This window comes from Mycteria americana, chromosome 7 (genome assembly GCF_035582795.1).
Source record: "Mycteria americana isolate JAX WOST 10 ecotype Jacksonville Zoo and Gardens chromosome 7, USCA_MyAme_1.0, whole genome shotgun sequence".
Lineage (NCBI taxonomy): Eukaryota > Metazoa > Chordata > Aves > Ciconiiformes > Ciconiidae > Mycteria > Mycteria americana.
Window position 1 is genome coordinate 54,110,494 of NC_134371.1, and position 21,367 is coordinate 54,131,860.

At 40.4% G+C, this 21,367-nt stretch overlaps 1 protein-coding gene across 8 annotated transcripts in view; it reads left to right on the forward strand.

Moving 5' to 3' along the window:
• Window positions 1–1,540: 1,540 nt before the first annotated feature.
• TTLL7 (tubulin tyrosine ligase like 7) overlaps window positions 1,541–21,367 on the forward strand; it is a 74,947-nt gene continuing 55,120 nt past the window's right edge. For 2 of the 8 annotated variants that reach the window (XM_075508499.1, XM_075508500.1), the window contains exons 1-2: window positions 1,541–1,735; window positions 3,383–3,506. The gene's annotated coding sequence lies outside the window, so the exon portion shown is untranslated. Of the gene's footprint in view, window positions 1,736–3,382; window positions 3,507–4,109; window positions 4,242–21,367 lie in introns of those variants that run through there. The other 6 variants (XM_075508496.1, XM_075508497.1, XR_012776600.1 and 3 more) reach the window with 5 other exon arrangements.

Sequence of the window (21,367 nt, forward strand, 5' to 3'; positions counted from 1 at the left end):
ACCTTGCAAGATGTTAAAGTAGAACGAAAACCATAATGCTGATCAAATTGCAATTAAATTGTCAACCAACTTCCTTCACATCATTTAACATTGTCAACTTTCTCTGTTCCAGTTCTTTCTGACCAAGAAAAAGAAAACTTTAAAATAAGCCTACTGAATATATTTATTTCTAACTGCCTTAGAAAGGTACTTGTAGAGATTCTCATGGAAGGCCTATGTTAGCCAAGAGGCTGTGCAGAAAAGGGTAGACCGAAATTGATTTTAAAGGTATGTAGTAGTGAGGAATGTGTGATGTAAGAATGTAATAGTATGAATGAAGTAAATTAATTAATTGATAAAACAGAAGAAAACCCAAACATTAGCAACCAGAATAAGTCAACAAAAGATTACGGCTAGTTCCATGGCAAGCATAAATCAGCCTAAATCCAATGCCGTGGTGATTGCCACTGCTTGTGAATCTGGCTCCTAACCCTGATAAACAGACAAAGAGGATACTACATAATCTATTGAGATAACAGATTAAATTTCAGTTGGGCTTTTATTTATTCTTTTTTTTAAAAATTTTTTTTTTTTTTAATTTTAATTCTTTTGATAACATTCTTTAAACTCTTCATTTGATAAATGTTTCTGCATTTTTTTTAATCTTTAATGCATTTATCTGATTAGGTCATGTTCCTTATGCTAGGATGCAAAAGACTGAAATGGCTCTTTCAGAGTGGCAAACAGCAGTTATGCACCCAGGAGGAAAAACATTGCTTAAAAGACCAAACGGGAAGGGGAAAAAATGGTTTGAAAACGCGCACAAATCAGCACAGACCCACGGGTTTCAGCCGGTGACGACAGGTCCCACCAAAGCGGCAGTCTGTCCGCAAATAACCGCTGGCAGCTCCCGGGGCCGCGCTCTGGCGGTGCCCCAGGCCCCTCCACCTGACCGGGCGCAACCCGCCGCTCCCGCGCGGGCAGGAGGTGCCCGCGGCCGCCACCGAGTCCCGCGGGCGCCCGGGGAGGCTGCCCGCACCTCACGGCGATGCCCGCTCGGTGCTCCCAGGCCCGGCGGCAGTGCCCGACTGGCGCTGCCCCGGCCTGCGCCCCTCCCCGCCCACTGCAGTCCCCCGCAGGGGTTCTGAGGCACGTCCCCGACAGCCGGAGCCAGGCCCCGGGGTCCCGACGCCCCGCGGCGGCCGGGAGGCCCGGCTCTGAGGGGCTGAAGGCAGACGGCCGCGCCCGGCCGCGAAGGGGAGCGGGGAGTGTGCCCGCGCCTCCCGGCGGCCGCTCGCTGGCCCGGGCTGGCGAGGCGCTGCCCGCGCGGTTGCTAGGTCCTCCGCTCGCGTCCTCGGGCAGGGAGACAGCGCGGGCCGCTCCCACCGCGAGCGGGGAGGGGGAGACCGGCGGCTCGGCGGGGCTGGCCCCCGCCCCCGGCACCGCCTGCCCCGCTCCGCGGACACCGCCCGCCTCTTCTCAGGCGCTCTCCTCGCACGTACCTGCGTGGGAGGGCCCGTCCTCCTCGCCCCGCCTGGCCGGCCACCGGCGGTGCCCCCTCGCGGGGAATGGTTTCTCCCAGCTCCCCGCGTAACCTCCCGCTCCTCCTCCCGCTAGTGCCCGGCTCGGCAGGCGCCGGCTCGGATGCTGCCGCCCGGGAGGCGCAGCACGCTCCGCCCGGCCTGGCTCCGCGGCTCCCCCGCGCCGCCCGGGAGGACCGGAGTGCTCGGGGGCCTCCCACCCCCCGCCCCCACAGGTAACCGTGAGGGAGCGGCGGGGCGCCCGCCCTGTCCGCCCGCGCTTCGCCTCACCCGCCGCCCCTCGGCCCGCCGCCTACCGCCCCTGCGGGGGACAGGCTGCCGGGCGCGGGGGCGCCGTCCCCGGGGAGAGGCGGCGGAGCGGCTGCCCGTGGTGATTCAGCATCGCCGCCCGCGAAGGAGGGGCGGCGGGGAAGGGCAGCCCTGCCTAGCCCGGGGGCTGCGGGGAGCGGGCAGGGGTGCTGGGCAGCCGGGGGGGTGCGGGTCCCGCCTCGAGCCGTACGGGAGCGGGGTCTGTCGCCGGCTCGGGGCGATGCTCCGGGTCGGGAGCGCGGGGAAGGGCCGCCAGCCCCCGCTGCTTCTCGGGTGCCCGGCCCGAGGGCGTGCGGGCTGCGGAGAAGCGTCCGCAGAGCCCGCGCCCGGTCCTGCAGCCCTCACCTGGGGCGGCGGCGGGGCCCCGGGCGCGGGCAGAGCCGGGCTGCGGCGCAGGTGCGGGCGGGACCGCGCGGTGCCGGCGGGCAGCGGCCCCTCGGGAAGTTTCCTGAATGCAGCGGGCAGCCCTCGTGCTGGGAGGGGGCTGGCTGCGTGCGTGTCGCAGTGAGGAATAAGGAACAAGGAGGCGTTTCAGGATTAAAGATACTGATTTTCTCTTCCCCCCCAAATTTTGCGTGCGACGTCCATCATGTGTGCAGGTCGTATCGCATGTGCGGCCAGATTTCTTCGGAGCCAGTTAAGGTTAAAATGGGATCGTCTGCTGGCAGTAGTACCCAGTGGAGGCTAAAATGTAGAACGAGTTAAATCTCCGGAGATGCAAGTCAAATATCTTCCTCTACTTTCTGCACTTAGTTGGAAGTCCATCATCTGTGGGATCTTTTTGAGTTTCTGCTATTGAAACCACACATAATTGTAAGCAAAAGGGAAAAGCAATTGATGCTGGAATTTGAACATGCTGCTGAACTCTGTGAAACTGACTTCAGGGCTCAGTGTTGATCGCTTTTGTGCCTTTCTTGTCTATTTGCAGTTTGAGTACCAAAATTAGTTGTTATTCCTACTGAAGAAAACCCTAAACCAACCAAGCAACGCCTCCCCCCTCTCCCTCCCCTCCCGGTTCAGTATACTTTTCTGCCTTAATCCTTCATTAATTTTATGTACCAGGGCGTTAGTACCTGTCTAAATAATACTTGGAGAAATCCTGCTGGTTGTTTTCACAATTGAAAGACTAGAAGCACTTTTCTGTGTGGGAATTGGTTGTCCCCCAAATTCTACAGAGTATCTCAAAATATACAGTGACTTGGCATCAGTAGAAGCTTTTGCCCCTGTTTTAAGTACTAGGATGTAGCTTTTAATAGTAATAGGATATGTGTCAATGCTACTTTGAACAAACAATGACAGAAGCAGTTATTATGCCAGGGGTTTTCATATGTGGTAAGTATAATGTCTACACTGACATATGGAAGTATTATTTTTGAAGCCAGATTTTCTGAAGACAAATATTATAGAGTTTCAGAAAATTACATGGACTATTTAATACAGAATCTGGAATTTCTTTTATAAGGAAAGAATGTGTTTTTCACCTGTAGGTATTGGCAGTATTATGCAAAAAAGTCTAGAACAATGGTTGTCAATTTTTTTTTTTTTTTTTTTAGCAAAACGCCCCCTTTCTGTATTTCTGATGATTTGGATACATTCCACATACTTCCGAAAGGATCTGCCCACCAATTTGGGAGTGTTAGAAGAGACCAGGAGATCAAGCCTGTCAGCAGTTATTAGGTAATTATTCCAGTAATCTAGCAATCATTTTATTAATCTGAGGCTCAGGTTTGCAATCAAATAAGGGTTTGTTCCCGTGCTTTGCCAAAGCTGACAGTGTTAAATTGGCAATGTAGATTAAGTTGTGGACAAGTCTGAAGAACTAGGAGATGAATTGGTCAACAAGCAGTTAAGACACTAAACCATCTTTTGTATAGTTAGGATTTTTTATAAGATCTTTATAATACTGCACATTGATAATGAAAGCCATAAATACATTTTTGAAGGTGAAATGTGGCAGAGTAATGCTGACTGCTGAATGTGCTTGCTCTGAATTGTCAGCATCAAGAAAGACTGAAATATGATTTCTTGATTTGAATCTCCATCTGTGGATATTTATTATAAGTTTTAAAAATCTCTGTAGAATACATATGGCAAATGAGTAATTTCTTGAACTTCCCCATTTTCTAACGTTCTGGGTTTTTTTTTTTCTTTTTTTCTTCCCTGTGTTTTAATGTTGTATTAAGGAGTATTTTCACATTTAATAGATACTTGCAGATGTCTCATACAAATTGAGAACACATTATTAATTTAAGGATGGAAACTCTTAGAAAACCAAGAAACTTGAAATGAAAACTTTACATCTGAAATAGAGAAATTGATAACATTTCCCAAGCTACCTTGTATCTACTTTTATAAAGCTTCTGTCTTGTCTTAAAAAATGAGCATGACAACATGTTGCAAGATAATTTTTTGGTATGTGAGTCACTAATGTTTTTTGGTTTTGCGCTATCATTTTATCACTGTAAAGACAGCTTATTGAAATCAACAATGCTTATTTCTCATATCTGTAACTTTCTGCAAACCTTCAGAAAATTTTGAACATTATTGCTGCCTTGAAGTGGTGTGACTTTTGGGCCAATCCTAAATCATAAAAACACTGAATTGTATAGATAGGCTTTGTATCAGTCCCTGAAGAAAAAGATGAATGCTTGTCAGTCTTCTACCTTTTTGATGAGGTATTTCCATCATCCAGAGTTGACACAGTGACTCTATAATGATCTGAGGGGGAGGGAATAGTGGTATTTTCCCTAGGCTATAGTCTGTATGAAGATAGTGGGACTTCATTTCTTTCGAAAGATGCATGCAAAAAGTTAAGAAAATTTGTTGCAAGTACCACAGCATACGTATTGGGGGATATTAGCTGGATTTTGGTTTTCCCTTGTGAACTTTAGAATATTTAGCCTCAGATTCACTTTTATTTTGTACGCACCTAGGAATTTAATTGAGGCCATTTGACTTCTGGCAGTAGGATTCAAATGGCCCTTATTAAGCATGAGGAAGCTCTTTAGAGCTCCATTAACACTCACCTAAAACCCTGCCAGAATGGTACTTTGCAACTACTCCTTTTGCAGACATTACGAGCTTCCTTTAAAGTTTACTGGAACCAAAGAGCCTTTTTAACATTAATATTTAAAATACTAATGTATTTTAAATTTAGAATGGAATTCACTGATGTCTACTACACTGATGGGTAAGAGAATCATCTGTAATTGAGAACAGGTATGGGAGAAAAAATGTTGTGATATACGGTCACACCTTTGAATCTGTTGGGTATCAGAGCAAATCTTCCTGTTCTGTAGTAGCACCCCTCTTGGAGCCAGAAGCTTTTTCAGACCAGGAGGTTCTCTAGTGCCTCAATCTACTGGATACTCTTCTTTGTGGTGGTGGATGCAGGTTCTGTAGGGATTAAAATCTTAGCTTTTTGCTTGTTCCCAATGTTCTTCCTTGCCTTCTCTCTGAAATGTTCATACAGCTGTACAAAATAGTTTTAAAATACTACCACATTAATTTATACTCGTTTATTGACATTTTTGCTCTTGCCTTGAATTCCATACACCAGGCAGGAAACAAGCTCTAACATAATAGAATAGATTTTTGGTTTTGTGTTTTAAAGGACTAAATGAAGCAGCCATAATGGCTCTTGCCTGCAGTATCAGTTTTAGTCCGAATACAGGGTCTCCAAAATGAAGACCAATGTATATAGTTGTAATATTTCTTTTCCCAATGTTAAAAATATAAGTCCAAGTAGTTTAAAATGTTAAAAATATAGGTATTCATTTAAAAAAATATTTGCTTCAAAGGCAATATTTAAGAATATGATCACATGTTTTTTGAAGAGCATTCATCTCTGGGGACACAGAAACAATACTGCTTTATGGAGAGCCCAAATTAACAATAATACTGAAAGAAGTACAAAATAAAATAACAGTCTGATTTAGGACTCACTTTTCACTTTCCTTTCTGTGGAGTAAGTGGCATGCCAATTCCCACTTACGCTTGTATTTGGTTTTGGAAGGGTATCAGATTGAAGTCTAGTATGCACCACTGCTCAAATGCACCTTAGATGGCTGCATTACTGTTAATTGATAGAAAAACTGACTGCCTAAAAGGATGGAAGTGCTTTATGCTGCAGTTCAGAAGCCCCTTCTGGCCAGCAGTAGTAACAGAGTACTAACAGTCACTCTTAAGAAGAAAGAAAGACTAAATCCACTTTTCATATATAATAAATGCTACAGAAAGAATTGAGGGGGGTATGGGCTTCACAGTTAGACACAGCGATGTGTTGACACGTTTATTTTCATCCTTGCTTAGTAGCAAAATGCTAAATATATTCTTCTTTGGTTACATTAAAGTATGTTTCCTTCCAGCTTTGTCCTTGGGTTGACATGTGTTTGTTTTATTTTTAGCGCTTGAAAACCAGCACAGTAATATACCTATAGGGTGCAGTGGAAGCATTGGAGTATAGCATGAGAAAATGAAACCAGAATCTTGGTACTGAATTCACGCAGGTGAAGAGGCAAAGATCTAGATACTGTTTATGAACACAAAAAAGAGTGGACTGACAGGGCAGAGGATTGTGAGATTTGATGGGGAAATTGCTCTTATTTGCTTGCTCAGAATGGACTTTTCTTGAAAAGTATAGAATAGAGCTATGTGATAGAAGTCTGCATTTTCTTTGCTTTTGTGGGTGATTGTCATGTGTTTAGTGTTTGTTGAACATTACATTTCTGTGAATTTTTTATATTGTTTTATCCTTCCAAGCTTATCTTGGTGGGGTAGGGGGTGGGAGAACTGTGCTAAAACACTTTAAATGAATTATTGATGGAAGAGATCTGAAAGATGTGCAGTTTATTCACTGAGGAAGAAACACCCTTTTTATTGCATTTTGTTTCATGTGGCTTTTTGGAGGGGTATAGTATTATCCTAACTTTTTATCTTTATGTCAACCTGAAGTCTTTGAAAGATTATAAATTACTAGTGAGCATTAACAATTAGGCATTAATTTGAATAAAAGATTTTTTGCTTAAAAATGAACAAGAGTCATATTAGAACATGACTGTGGTACATTTTGTACCATTTTAAAAATGGAAGCATTTTCTGAAAAGAAATCTTCTGAGGATGGAGAGGATATATTCAGTAAGTAAAATAAAGCGTTACTGCATGATGAGACAGGAATCAGTGCTGTTTTGGACTGTGGCAAGATCTTTAGTAGAGTTGGGAATCTTGTAGGATATTGACCCAGAGCAGCATCCGCAAGTGAAGAAATAGAAGAAAAGTGAGGGAACAATACAGAGTTAGATTTGAAATTCTGGACACCAGTTGAGAAATGATGCAGTTAATGATCCCAAGCAGTCACTTAAAAAAGCCTGTATATTACTTCTTCTGCTGTCTCTAGGTGTGAAGAGAAAATGAAAGGACATTGTGGCCTTTCTGCCAAAAGCAACACTCAGGAATACAAACACATATAGGAAGCAAGTATTTAATTTTCTCAGAAAACACCAAAGAAAATTTATGAGAAATGAAAATAAAAAGATATATTCTTGCGAGTAGGTGTTTGGGAATGTCTGATACAGATAGTCAACACACCGTTTAGTTTCACTGATAAAGAAGAAATACCTCTCAGTAAGTTGTGGGACATGCATACATAATGCTGTTCCAGCTGTTTGAGGATAACAGATTAATGGTCCAGTTGAGGCTGATTATCTACAACAGCTGGATGTAAGAAAATTGGAACCAAGACAGTATGAGGAGTCTGTGGGAAGAGACTTCAGGAGACATGTCCAGATTTCACTACCAGTTCTGTGCTTCCACAGGAAATTGTGTCTCAGTTGGTTGCACTGAGTTTCCTCCTATAATTTCCCACTCTTTCAAAGTCCTTTAGTTAATCTCTTCTTCAGTTTTGGAAGATATACCTGTCCAATCATGGCCCAAGTAGAGGCCTTAATCCTTGGTGGGTTGTTTTTTCATTTGTTTGGTCACTTTTTGTTTATGTAGAGTGAGATTTTCACGCTGAGCAACTTGAATGGGATTCATCTCACCAATGTTTATACATCTACAATCCAGATACCTGCAGCTGCCTGCACTGGCTATATCTAGGCTACCTGTGAAGGCACCCCAGAGAAACCAGCTCAAAATCTACATTGTAGGGGTCTACATTTATACAGATGAATCCACTGTTGTGTCTTTATAGTTGAGGAATAAATGTGCTTGCAGTGTTATCTGTGGGATTTCATTGTAGTGTTTTTCCCTACTGATTTGTGTGAAAGGGAGAACCATAATTCTTATGAACCGGGGAAGATGGCAACGAACTGTGGTAGAGCTATTGAATTTTCAGAGCCTTATTTCTTTGTACTCATGGTGCAAATATGCACATTTGTTTGATTTTATATTTCACTTGAATGGGCAAGCAAGAGAGGCATTCTCTGTTGTTCAGAGAGAACATCTACTCTTACAATTTGTAAACTAAGGGGAGAGGAAGTAAGAGGAAATGTCACTTACATATATTGTAGCCTTTGCACATTCTGCTCCCAGCTTCATTCTACCTGTATATGATTCCTGAAGAATGGCATTACAGCTAGTGGGACTACAACCACTTTATGTGAATATATCCTTCTCCATCTCACTGGAATCTGCCTCTCCACCATACTTTGTAGGACAGGTGTGCCAGTAGTGGTGGTGCAGTCCGTCTTGTCTGGCACGTGCAATGGGCCTGACTGCTGTAAAACTGACACAACATAATGGAGTGCAGTTGATTTCTCCAGAGTTTTCTCCAGTTTTTTTCTGTGAGGAGAAACAACCCTTTTGAACAAAAGAATCTTCCAAACCTTTTATTGTCATATGGCCTCCGTGGTCCACAGTCCACCTTTATTAAAATGTATGGAGCTGTCAGATCAGACCAACCTTTTCTTAAGGAAAAAGAAAAATAATATGACAAAGAAAAGTCATCTTGTGAAATGTTGTCAGAAAACAATTTCTCACTGATATAAATGGACATTGTAAAAGAAAACAACCAAATTTAAGAAATGTGAACGTTTTCAGAATACTGCAGAAAGAGTTATCCGAGGAAAGGAAGTAACATTTCTCTTTCTATCACTTCACTTAAGATTTCATTTGGTTTAAAAATTGCCCTATAAGGTTGTAATCCTGGCCTCACTGAAACCAAATAGGTTTGATTTCAAAACCTGAATCTCATTTGTCCAAGGCTGGAAGAGAATCATAACCATTTTTCTTATAGCAATTTATGAACTATCCATCTTCTTTAGCTTACTTCTCTGCTACTCTTTTATGTTATTGTGGTCTTGACCTCTTAATTCTACATTTGGAGAAATCATTGTTCTGGTTACAGTACCTCATGTCTTTGGTATAACTCCTTCCCAGTCACTGAGTCATTTTCTGTTTTTAGATTTTACTTCATTTTAGCTTATTGTTATGACTAAATCCTACTGACTTTCTTCCCACGGCTCTTGTCACGCTCTAAGTAAAGTGGGAAATAATGCATTCTTTTCTTATATCATGTATCATGCCTTTCTCTTTTCACCCAAAACACAGGGGGAAAATACCTAGAAAGGGTTAAGAAAGAAATATAACAAGTGCTAGGGATAGGCTAAATGGGAAGGAGCTGCTGCTGCAGCATGTCTTTCCCTGGTGTACCAGCGCTGCCTGAAACTGTATCAGCTGTCAATTATTGATAGAAAAATCTGTTTCCAGAGGGCTGACTCTTCAGATAGTTTCAGCAATGCAACACTAACGGTAAGTGATTTCATTTTGCTATTTCTACTGCAGAATTATTTTAAATCTGTTTCCATATCAGTGGGAGATCCTGGTATGACTGTTTATTCTGCAGTGTGTAATCTTGTCAGTTAAATCCATGATAAATAAACATTTTGCACTCTTATCAGTAATTTGTATGCAGAAGAATTTGGTATATCATCCTGCCACATGCTGCTGCTAAGTTGTTTCTTTTTTTACTGTTGCTCTCTATTGCAGAATATGTTAATTGAAATACATTACCTTCTGTTTGAATGCTTATGCATTCTGTCCACCACATATTTTGGAATGAGTTCTTTTTCCAGGATTCTTGCACCTTTTCTCCGTTTTTATGTTCTTTCTCATCCATCCTTGAGCTTGCAGTTTATCTTTCCTTATAATAAAGAGAACTAGATTCAGGAGCAACTTCTGAAATCTTGATCCATTAGCTAGAGAAAATATGCTTCTGGAGAACAGCATGAAGCTTTTTCTGTGCCAATGTATCTATATATCGCCTGCACAGTAATTTCTGTTTCTGACCCTGTGCATCCTACATGAGCTATGAAATATGAAGCAGTGCCGCTAGACAGCCAAGCAGTTCTGAAAGTGATACTTGGAATTTATAATCTTTGTCGAGAAAGAGAGAAATTCAAAGGCAACTCAGTTATTTTTAGCTGTAATCTCTACTGTGCTGAAGGTTTGACTTAAATGGACTGTAGTTTTGACATGGATGAGACATGGGTCGGTCTTGTTACCAAATGAGTCTGTGTCTTAATTATATTCCTGAATTGTGCCACCAGCAGGGCTGTTCTGGAACTGAAACACTATGATAGAAAGTCCACAAAAGTCAATAAAAATGTCTATTTACTTCACTGGGCTACTGAGAAGATCCTGTTACATATGGCGTGATCTCATTTACACTATAGACTTGAGACAAATTTTTACTTCGCGTACATTTCTTCTGAATGATGGAACTGGGAAATTTCCTGGAGAAAAGCTCTTTCTTTTCAATCAAAGTAGCATAAAAAATTGGGAAGAAGTTTCATATTTGTGAAATAATATTCAGAGTCCTGGATCAATAACCAGCTATGAATCCCAGTTTATTCTCCGTTTCTTTCTGTTTGGGTTATCGGTGGTCTTCTCCTTCATTCTCATTTGTACTAACACTTTGCATTAAATATTTACTGAAAGATTTATTCTTCTGGTTAATAGGTGTGTTGTAACTTTTCCATACCTTTGTATTTATAAATGCATTTGGCTCAGTTTGGTGCATTTCTTTTTTCCTTATCTTGTGGTCATCAGGTAAATATAATACTCTCTGGCTACAAAAAAATCTTTTATAATATGAAGGGTATGATACGTCTGAGAGAGTCAGAAGCGCAAAACAATAAACATTATAATTTTCAGCCTAAGATAATATGATGATTAAAAAAAAGAGTGTGTGGATCAGTTCTCAATCATGTTTTATTTTGGGTGGGTGTGGTATGTGTTGCTATAACATGGTATAGAAATAAATGTCTTTGTTTCTTTTGAATATTTGAAAACCAGTTAACTTTGCAGCCAGCATGTATTTGACTGTATAAGTTTATGCCTTTCTGCTTCATTAAGAATGCACCTTTAAAAAAAATAAGATTAAAGCAGTGAAAAAGTCAAACTGAGCCATGCTAAATGAATTGAATATCCCACTGCTCTAGCTTCTGGCTGAAGACTTTTATTTCAGTACATTTCTCAAGTGTAGCTCTTAATCAACACACAATGACTTTTTTTTTTAAAAAACAGAACAAAACAAAACAACTAAACACACAGTCCAGAGCCAACTGCTTTTAAGTGTTGCTTTTTGGGAGCTGACCAAGATGGATGAGGACAGGGCGAACTGTGATATTGTTCCAAACTTGGAACTGTGCTGCTGCTGTGATTAAAGTCATGAAAGCAAATAGGCATACTTAGGGCAGTTATCTCCACAAATTCTGGAGTTGTTTTAAACTGCATTAAAAGCTATGGTGCCAATGTCAGTATGGTCTCTGTACCTCAGAGGCAATGTATGATTACTCAATAAATAAACAGTTCAATACTACAGGGTTGCATCAGTAATGCTGTACATATCATTCATTCTGTACATTATTCTGATCCTCTGAGTTCAAGCATATCCCGGAAAATTACTTTTTGATAGGCTATTCTCATGCTTTGTTCTTTTAAGCAAAAATTAAATCTAGTGTGTATAAAGTCTGATGCGCTTCATTTTTCTCTTTTGTTTTGGGTATTCAAAGTGTTCAATTTAGGGTCAATATTTAAGGCATGTTATTTTTCTAGGCTTTCTGACTACATGCTGTATTTCTCTACAGGTAAGGAATATAAACACAAAATATTCCTATACTAGCATGATGGAGTCTCGTCTCATTACTGATGAGGATAGTGACTCTATTTAGATCCCCTGGAATGGATAAAAATAGCGTGACATGGAGGGTTTGGAGCCAGTCCAGCCTTTTAAAGGAATTTTTATAAATTGGGTCAATTCCAGTTAGAGAAGCTTCTGAGGACTTGCATCCTTTTGAAACTGCTGATTTTCTCCTGTTTTCATTTGCAAAAATATTTTCAAATCAGTGGTACTCCATTGAGCCCCACATACTTAGCTGTGGGGAGGAAAGCACGTTTTTACTGAAATTTTTTGTAGCTGCTGGAGTTTCTGGCTGGCTTTATCAGTTGTTTGTAAAATATTACTAGGACTGGGTGTTGGTTGCAGTAGTTTTAGTGATACTGTAGGCCAACCGCGAGTATTTCTGACTGTCATTTATTCTTTACGGAGTAGAAGCATATGGCATGGTCATTAAAATATGAGAGGTCTACAAACTCTCATACAAGCATATAAGTATTCTCAGTGGAGCTGAGCAAATTGATTGGAAGTGTCAGTATAATATGACAAACAATTCGGTGATCATGTATGAGCATCTTTCTTGTACTTTCATGGTCAAGAAGACTTTGAATAGATGTTTCTTGTGAGTGCACTTGGTAGCTTATTCAGGGCCTGATTTTTGTTTAACGTTTTCACATCGGGTGCTGAAACTGCAGGCTAATGTCTGCCGACTTACATTTCAGGCTGCTGTGGGAGCGTGGTCCTTGTTGCTAAACTAGAAAACATTGTTATGTGGCAGCATGTGAATTAGGGTGATGTAATCCTCAATCAGAGTCATCGTGGGCCATGTGTGATGACTACAGTCCTCATCTAGAGATGCTGAAATAGATCTATGAATGGTAGGCCTGTAAAATATGAGATGTAATGGGGCATACTTCATGTGGGGCTAACGTGTGGCTCTTGCAATACCCAGAGGTCTGTAGAAATGATTTTAACCATATTTGTGTTCTTGTATTCCTGAACTTGAGGCTGTTTTCACACCAAGCCAATGCCACCAACTTGAAGCAAGGGAGGGAGACTTGGATGTGTGAGGGAGAACCTTCTAAAGATACCCCCCCCCCCCCCTTTTTTTTTTCTTCTCCAAGATCCTTAGTAAATCTCCCCCCGAGGGCTATTTATAATATAAGGAATCATTGCAAATGTATCAGCTTCATTAAATGATTAGTGCTTTTTCTGTTCTACTAAGACAACTATGCTGATATATGTAAAATGTTAAATTGTCCTATCTTGTAGATCCCTAAGATCTCTAGCTCTTGCTAGAGAAATAAATCTTTTGAGAAGTGAATGATAGAAAAAGAAAGGAATAGTTTAATTCCAACAGTGATTAGTGTGTGGTGTACACAATTTAAAACACCCTGTGATACATGTTGGTGTATGTTGACATGCTGTAATGAAGAGCATGGATGGCACACCGCAAAGTCAGAAGCAGAGCATGGATGTTCCCACAGGTGCCACAACTCAATTCCTCTCCTAACTCTCTCTTGTTTACCCTTTCCCCTACCAAAACCACACTGTTAATGTCAGACTTCAATATTACTGTTACACATGGTCTTTATTGCACATTATCATCTCTTTTTCTCTCATTAGCGGCCATGGCTGCCTCACCACAAAGAGCATTGGCCCTTAGCGTGGGGCAGTCTGGCAGTCAGCATGGCTTCCTGCACTCATGGTCCCCAAGCCAAATCAAACAAGGGTCCTTCAGCTGTTTGTTTTCAAGGGAATGCTTCATTTGAGGTGATAGGGGTCCAGCCCTCCTGTGGGTGGTAGGTATCGTGCCACTCAGCTGTTGCTTGCAGAGCTGATGTGGCCAATGCACTCTAACATAGTGTATGTTTCTAGGCTGAAAATGCCTAGATAACTCCGACACTATTTTAAATGAAGGTGGAATGATTGTTGGTGTTGCTGAGGGTAGATAGTTAATAGAGATGGGTTTCCATTCAGCAGTGTTCAGTGGAACTTACTGTGATCAAGGGCTAGGAATAGTTTCTGTTCTAGAGTTAGTGAAATGCTGTCCTGCTGACAGATTTATGGTGTTATCAACACTTACTGAAGTGGTGAACAGTAGTACGAGACCTATGCATTGTCTATGCTTTTTGCTGACAGAGTAGAACATTAAAGCTGATATTTTTTTAGTGGTGAGTGACGCAGATATATATTTTCTGAAATTAAGATTTTACTGTATAAAAACATGGTTGTACTTTGGGTTGTTTGGGCTATTTTGTTAATATTTTTCCTTGCCATTATGAATACTAGATGATGTTTATTAAAAGTTTCCTGCATATTATTTATGAATTATTGATTTGTAACTCATACGGGTTCTTTTCACTTGCCTTGTCAATGAATATATTTCCTGTGTTTTACTGAGCAAGAAAAAGATTCAAACATTTTTTGAAGTCTTTTTATTGTAGTCTTCTAATTCTGTCTTGCTTTCTATGATGGCCCTCTCAATATTCAGAACATAACTATGAAAGTCTATACTACTCAATTTGCTAACAGTCTGAAATATGTTATCACATTAGAAAGGGCTTTTGAAGGGTGAGAATGAGCCAACATTGTGTGCTCTGCTATGAAAGACACTTTGGAGGTCATTTTTTAAAGAGAAAAATCAATCTTCAGCTTTGAAAGCTTTGACATTGATTTAAATTTGGCCAAGGATTTGAAGTTTCCTTTTGGAAAATGGATGAATGCAAAAAGAAGCAATATTGCTTCAAGACAACGCTGAAAAGAAAAAAAATTGCTTCTGTGCCCAATTCTGATCTCTGTATATGGTGAGTACGAAGTGATTAATTCCTTTGAAACATTTATGTTGTGACACTTCCACCATCTTAACAGCTTCTAATACATTTCCTGTTTTCTGAATCAGGGATATATACTTATCATTTCATAGACCTTTTGTGATAATAAACAATGAAAAAACCCAACCCAAAGCTGTGAAGTGCAAAGTCAGGAAAGACCAAAAGAAAATCTCCCATGAGCTGAGACTGCAAAGTTTCCGAGGCTCTGTGCCAACGCATGTGGCTGGGTCTCGGAGCTGGCACTGAACGGGTGATCTTCTGACCAGACTCCAACCGTTTAAGATAAGACACCTTTTTTGTTCTCCAGCAAAAGATACAGGTTCACAACTGTGACGCAGACTCTGTTTTGCATTGTGTTTTGAAGATAGACTGGAAGGGTCAGGATAGTTTATGCTTTGAGTATTACTACATAGGTGTTGTAAAATTATGTTTATTATATAAGCTGTGTTGCAGAAGGCTAAGATTGATTCTAGGGCCTTTACTGATTGGGGTCTCGAATGGGAAATGACAGCTGTAAGGTTAAACTACACTAAGTAACTGTAACTTACAGAATCAGAGGTAGAGTGCTGTTACCATAGCTTGGTTTGGTTGTTTTGGTAGTTTGTTTGGTAGTTTAGAGAAATTTTGGAAGTTTTAGAAATGCTGTCCATTTGGATAAACTATTTCATTGTTTTACAGAACTGCATGATTCAAAAAAGTTTTAAGTTGTGTAAATCATGCTGTTTGTATTCTTGTGTAGCTTGTAGCTGTTCATTTAGCAAATCAAACACCTGAGAGCTCTGTACATTCACTTTATCTGAAAGAACTGCTGAATAAACATCTCATCTCATTTGATGGCGAGAGCGAAGGCTGTTAAAATTAATAATTTCCTTTGACTTCAGAATATTTTGAACCAAACCCTAATGTGTATGCATTTTTAAGCCAGCTGACAGATAGCCTTTTGAAAACAAGCTTATCACTTTGACACATTGAGCCTCAAAATGAGGATTGCTTTTTGCATTTCTCTGTAGGAGTGAGAATTTGCCACCAAATTGTTTTTTTAGCATGTTACAATAAAACTGCTCAGCTATGCTTGGTTGTAGCAGGAACACTTCAACATACTTTTTGTCAAGACACATATTAAAAAAAATCATGAAAGGTTATGATGCTTTTAATTCTGCAGTTTAATTATTGCAAAGTGTTATTACCTTGCTATTTGAGGGTGGTAGTGAAGAAGGCATTTTTCTCTATTATAATTTGTGTTAATGTCTTAATCTCATTTTGAATCTGCATTTTATAGCTTAATTCCAGATCAACAGTAGATTATAGTTTTGTATAACTGTAATAAATAGCAGACCCCTCACTACGGTGTATCCAGACTTTCACACTCTAAGATCTAAGGGAGCAAAAAACTTAATTATTTAGGTCAGGCTGAAAAAACCAGAACTTGGATGTTTGCTAGGTCAATGCTCTGAAGACTATTTTGACTTCTTTCTTTTTCGTGTTTCTGTGAAATTTTTGTTATTTTAATTTTCCAGCTAATTGGGGACTGGGGATTGCAGTGCTGTAAATGTTGTCCTTCCATCCCTATGGTCCTCTGCCAAGTTCTGTAACTATATCTTCAGTGTGTCTCCATTTCAGAGTGAAAGCTCCTTATGTCAGGAGCTTTGTGGATTTCTTCCCAGCTACTGTGCGTTTCCAGACACTTTTGACAGCACTGAGTAAATTACATTAATGGGCTCAGAGGAAAGCAGTCTGCTAGTTTTAAAATCTATTCTAAAATATTCCACTGTTGGTGAGTGATTACTTGTCTGTATACAAAGAATGCAGGAAATTAAAATAAAACTGACAATCTAGTTTTTGTAGCATTTCACCTAGGTGAATATGAAGACACTTAAGAGATGTTAGTTGTCTTTGGGGGGTCTTATTGTATGTGCCATGGCTTGAGCTCTGAAGCCACAATTTCAGTTCATATATGTAAAGTTAAGCACATGCATAACCCGTGGAGCTTTTCAAACTGGTCACCGGTAGTGTCACAATAGCTAGAAGGAAGAGTTTCACATTAAAAACAGTGCATTGAGTGATACAGTGTTGTCTCTGCTTTGGAACATAGAGTATTTTGATAGTAAATGATTCTACCATTCTTAATGCTTAAATCTATTAGATTAAATCTATTTTAAATGTGCATATGCAATTTAGTCTCTTTGTGTCAGGGTACACAGTAGTGGTTTCATAGTTACTGGTATGATCCAAGTTAGCTTGAAGAATCTCATTGACTTGAGTCTTCTTTGGAATAGATTCTCAGGTTGCACCACTTTATTTTAAGTTTGAATTTGACTCCCCCTTCTCTATTTTGATCTGATTAATTCAACGTTTTTCTGGGATGCTTACTCTTTGGGGAAAAAAAAGGGTCTGATGGCATGCAATTCCCATTTAGAGATTAAAAATAACCTTTTCAGCTCCACACTGCATCAGGATGTAAAGTGAAGGATCATGAAAGGCTGAGGTCACTTGTGAGCAGTATGGAGCAAATAACTTATGTAATAAGAGAGGGATTTGTTAAAAAATACTTCTATATAATCTAGGCCAGAAGAATACTTTTCAGGCAATTTACTAACTTCTTATGATACACTTAATTTGTGTAACAGCAAAAAATACTCTTAGTTCTTTCCTTTGTACAACATATTACAACTTGTTATCAAATAAACATGGATCATTCCATTAACTATGAAACCACTTCTTCCCACTGTCCCCTGCTCTTCACCCAGGCACCCTCGTACCTTGCTCAGACTGTTCCCTTAGATGGACTCAAGCGTCTGCTTTGGTCCCTGTCTGTGTGCAACACTTCCCTCTCCAGCAAGAGCACTCTACCTTCACTGTCCCTGGAGGAAAAAAAACCTCTTCCCCCCCCCCCCCCCCCCCCCTTGTTGTCTTCTGTCTCTTTCTAGGACAGGATTGCATGCAGTGTTATCTCTTGCTGGCGCTGTCACACCTTTGCCAGGCAACAGTAAAGATAACATCTCATCTTTTTTCCCTGTAGAACACTTCTATTCAAAGTGCTTGTTTGTATAAGAATATGCTAACCTGATGAAGATGCATTCATTTCTTCTTCACAAGGCTTTCTCCATGTATAGGTTAACCATTTTTGTTCAGCATCCCTTGAATCAGTATGGGTGAGCAACAAACCTTCACCAGTTTCTGTGTATCATGATTTCAGGAGGGAAATGGTATATACAGCAGGAACTGTGATCCTTTTCTGTCTGAGAGTGAATTCAGAGATTCCTGATAGCTGACTTCCCAAGGTTAAGCAAGCTCCATCAGTCCCACTTTGGAAATCAAATACTTTCTTCCATGTTACTAAAAGCAATCTCTTAGAGAGATACGCCTCTACGTTGTTGTAGCTGAATGCAGGTTATAGGTTATGCTTGTAAGTAAAAGCTCGTCAGGGTTATAAGAACTGACTTGGAATTTGGTGTATTCATAACCCGACAATGCTGCTGCTATTACTGTTGCATGATCCGGTGGGCCCTGCAATAAGCTTTGCCCTGTAACTGGTGATGCCGTGGGAGCGGCAGAGGCTGCCCACAAAGTGGTCTGCGCTGCTAATCTTTTTCCTTCAGCATGCCTGAGACAACTGTGCTCTGACTGGGAGTAGGGCTGGGCAATAATAACAAGTCAAGAGATGTGAACTAGAAAAAGTGCCTGGGGAGGACCTGGGTCAGAGAATGAAGTAACTCTGGGGTGATTTCTGCTGTATAGAAGTCAAGAAGAGGAGAGATACGTGGGAGCTCGTGGCTGCCAGGGCCTGTGGCATTGCAGTGTGGCATTGCAGTGCTCTCTCAGTGTGCGTCCCTCTCCTTCCAGCTCCCTCCCCTCAGCAACAGCCCTTCATTTGTTGCTCTCAGAGATGTATTCCTGTCTCTCCAAAGTGACCCGTTCCCCTAGTTAGAGAGCTGCTCATCTAAAGTGTAGTCTGAGGAACAGTTGCAGTTTACTTGGGAGAATTGCCGCTTCCTCAGTAGCCTGGTCTTAGGTTTTCTTGCTGCACAGTTGGAACTTCTCGTGGTATTGCACTGGGGACATAGGAAGCATGGAGGTCTATGCAGGAGCAAGTCTATTGCTCCCATGGCTTAGCCTACAACTCACAGCTAGTGCTCTGGGCAATGTATTCCCCCAGATGAGATGCTGTACCTCTCATCTGGCACTTGACATGATGGGAAGAAAAGCTGAGGCTGTCCAATTTCATTGGACTTGTATTTGCCCTTTGGAAAGGAGATGGTTCCTGTAGGAACAAAGGAAAGGACTGCATCCTATGTAAAATATTTTGGAAAACTACTTCTAATTTAGAACTGCTGGTGTTTTGGTATTCAGTGAAATAGTTGTTTGGAGATGGATGACTTAAGAGAAGTGAAGCAATTGTAAAACAATTTTGAATTATTATATACAAGCTTAAGGCAGACTACAGTTTAACTTTATTGGCATAGTACAGTGCTGTGAACAGTCAAAATCCTAGAGTAAGTTTGAATACAGAGTATAGTAATGATCCCTTTTGTCGTTGAAGAATTCCACTTAAATCAGGATTTGACAAATAGACTGCATGTGTCTTTGTAACAAGATTTGACATCATTGGAGGAGTGCATGCTTCAGCTGTGATAATGAAAATTATGTCATCCATAATCTTGTCAAGAAAAGTGTTACTTCAATGATCAGTTTGCAGGGATTTTTGTGAGAGTTAGTCACTCCAATTACTTTGTTTTCCATATGGCCAAACTACTAATTGTCCATAGAATACTCTAAAGTTGACCATAAATCTTTACCATCAACTCATGTATGTGTGCTAAAAAGTTGACTGGTTGAAAGTCACAGACCTTGAGTGTTGGTGCTTTCTATTTAAACCTGAAAGAGTAGTCTTCTCTAAAGAGTAGAATAGTTTCTATATAAAGAAAAACAGTAATCCAACAACTTAGTGCCATTTGGAGCTTTATGGTCCACCTTCAGAATACATCGTGTTATTGTAACTTTGGGCAGATACTTTTCTGTGATTATAAGCTGAATGAAAGCTCCATGAGCTGCTTGGTTTTTATTACCATGTCATAGCTTCTAAATTATGCTGTATTAGTAAGGGCTGGCATTTCTCACAGGGAAATATTAGTTGTCTTGACGTTCTTCCAAATTTGTTAAAAGTTTTTAGCCAGTACAGCAGAGGAACAACTGCTAGGCATTTGTGTATGTGCATAGGAGTCCTTAATTGGCTAACAGATGTACTTCAGTATTATTCCCAGGAATTAAACATGTCTTGTACTCTGGTGGTATTCTTAGCTTGAGAAACAGATAACATGCAATATTCAGTGAGTCGTTGTGCCCAGCACTGCTTTTCCTTCACAGTGGTTTTAAGGAGGATGAATGCTCTGCTTTCCCATCTCTGTGTCTAATTTTAGTAGGCCAGCGGGCAGGAGGACTTTCAGGCCACCGTCTCAGGTGATGGCATCCAAAACATTAACGCGTCAAAATGACCTGCCAGTTTTAGTTCAGTTTGGGGGGATTTTCTTAGGGAGTTCTGGTTCAGCAAAGTATGTTGCAAATAGGTGTGGCTGGGAGTTACTACTATGCTGTCGAACGTTGTATCTGTGTATAAAACATCTCCTGTTCTTACTTTCTAGATAAATACACAGGGTCATGTTTTAGTGTTAATTTGTGGCCCTCCACTAAATGCACGAGGGAGATTCGGTTGTCTTATTACAATGCAGAATTTGGCCCCTAGTGCATTGGTGACAGTCATAAAAAAACCATAATCTGTTCTTTTTATCCTTTTGTGTTAATGGACTGTTAAGGGTAAATTTCTGTCTTGAAAGGAAATAAGATCTTGCAGCTCAATTGATCTGCTTTGATATTTTCTTACCAAGAGGGTGACTTGTCCAGAATATAATTGTATCTCTCTCTTTCTCTCTCTGACATGTGTACACACACACACAAATAAAAAATGAGGATTTATAGGTAATGTTTTGGTAATTTTGCTAATGCACATCTTGTCCAATCTTATGACCAAATATGTTTCACATCATAAGTCATGGCTGAATTTGACACTACTGTAATTTTCTGCTATTTATAGCAGAATAAATTCCTTGTGCTCTATATAAAGCTATTTTAAATAAGTTTTGCAATCACCACAAGTGGCAATATAAACTAATCTAAAGCTAGTGTGAGGAACTTTAGCCACACATATAATTGCAGGAAAGAAATGAAAGCATTTAAAAATCAGTAACTTATATTGTATATGTTTTGAAAACTTGTAGATATGTTTAAGGCAGCCTGTCAAAGACAGCATTTGTTTCCTTGCAGACTTTGTTGTAACAGTGCTGCACACCTGAAGTCATGTAGCAGTGTGTTCAAAGGAATTTTATTCCTGTTGTTTTTTCCTAATAGTTTAGCCCATTGTTCTTATGTGCTTAAGCTGGACTTAAAAAACTTTTTAATATGTGTGACTTTCACATGTCGTAGTGTGTTCGTCAAGAAAAAAATTTGAAATTTTGCATCAGTGTAGATATGAAAAATACCAGTTTATGCAAATAATTACTAATTTTAGAAAATGACGGTTTACATACTTGCCA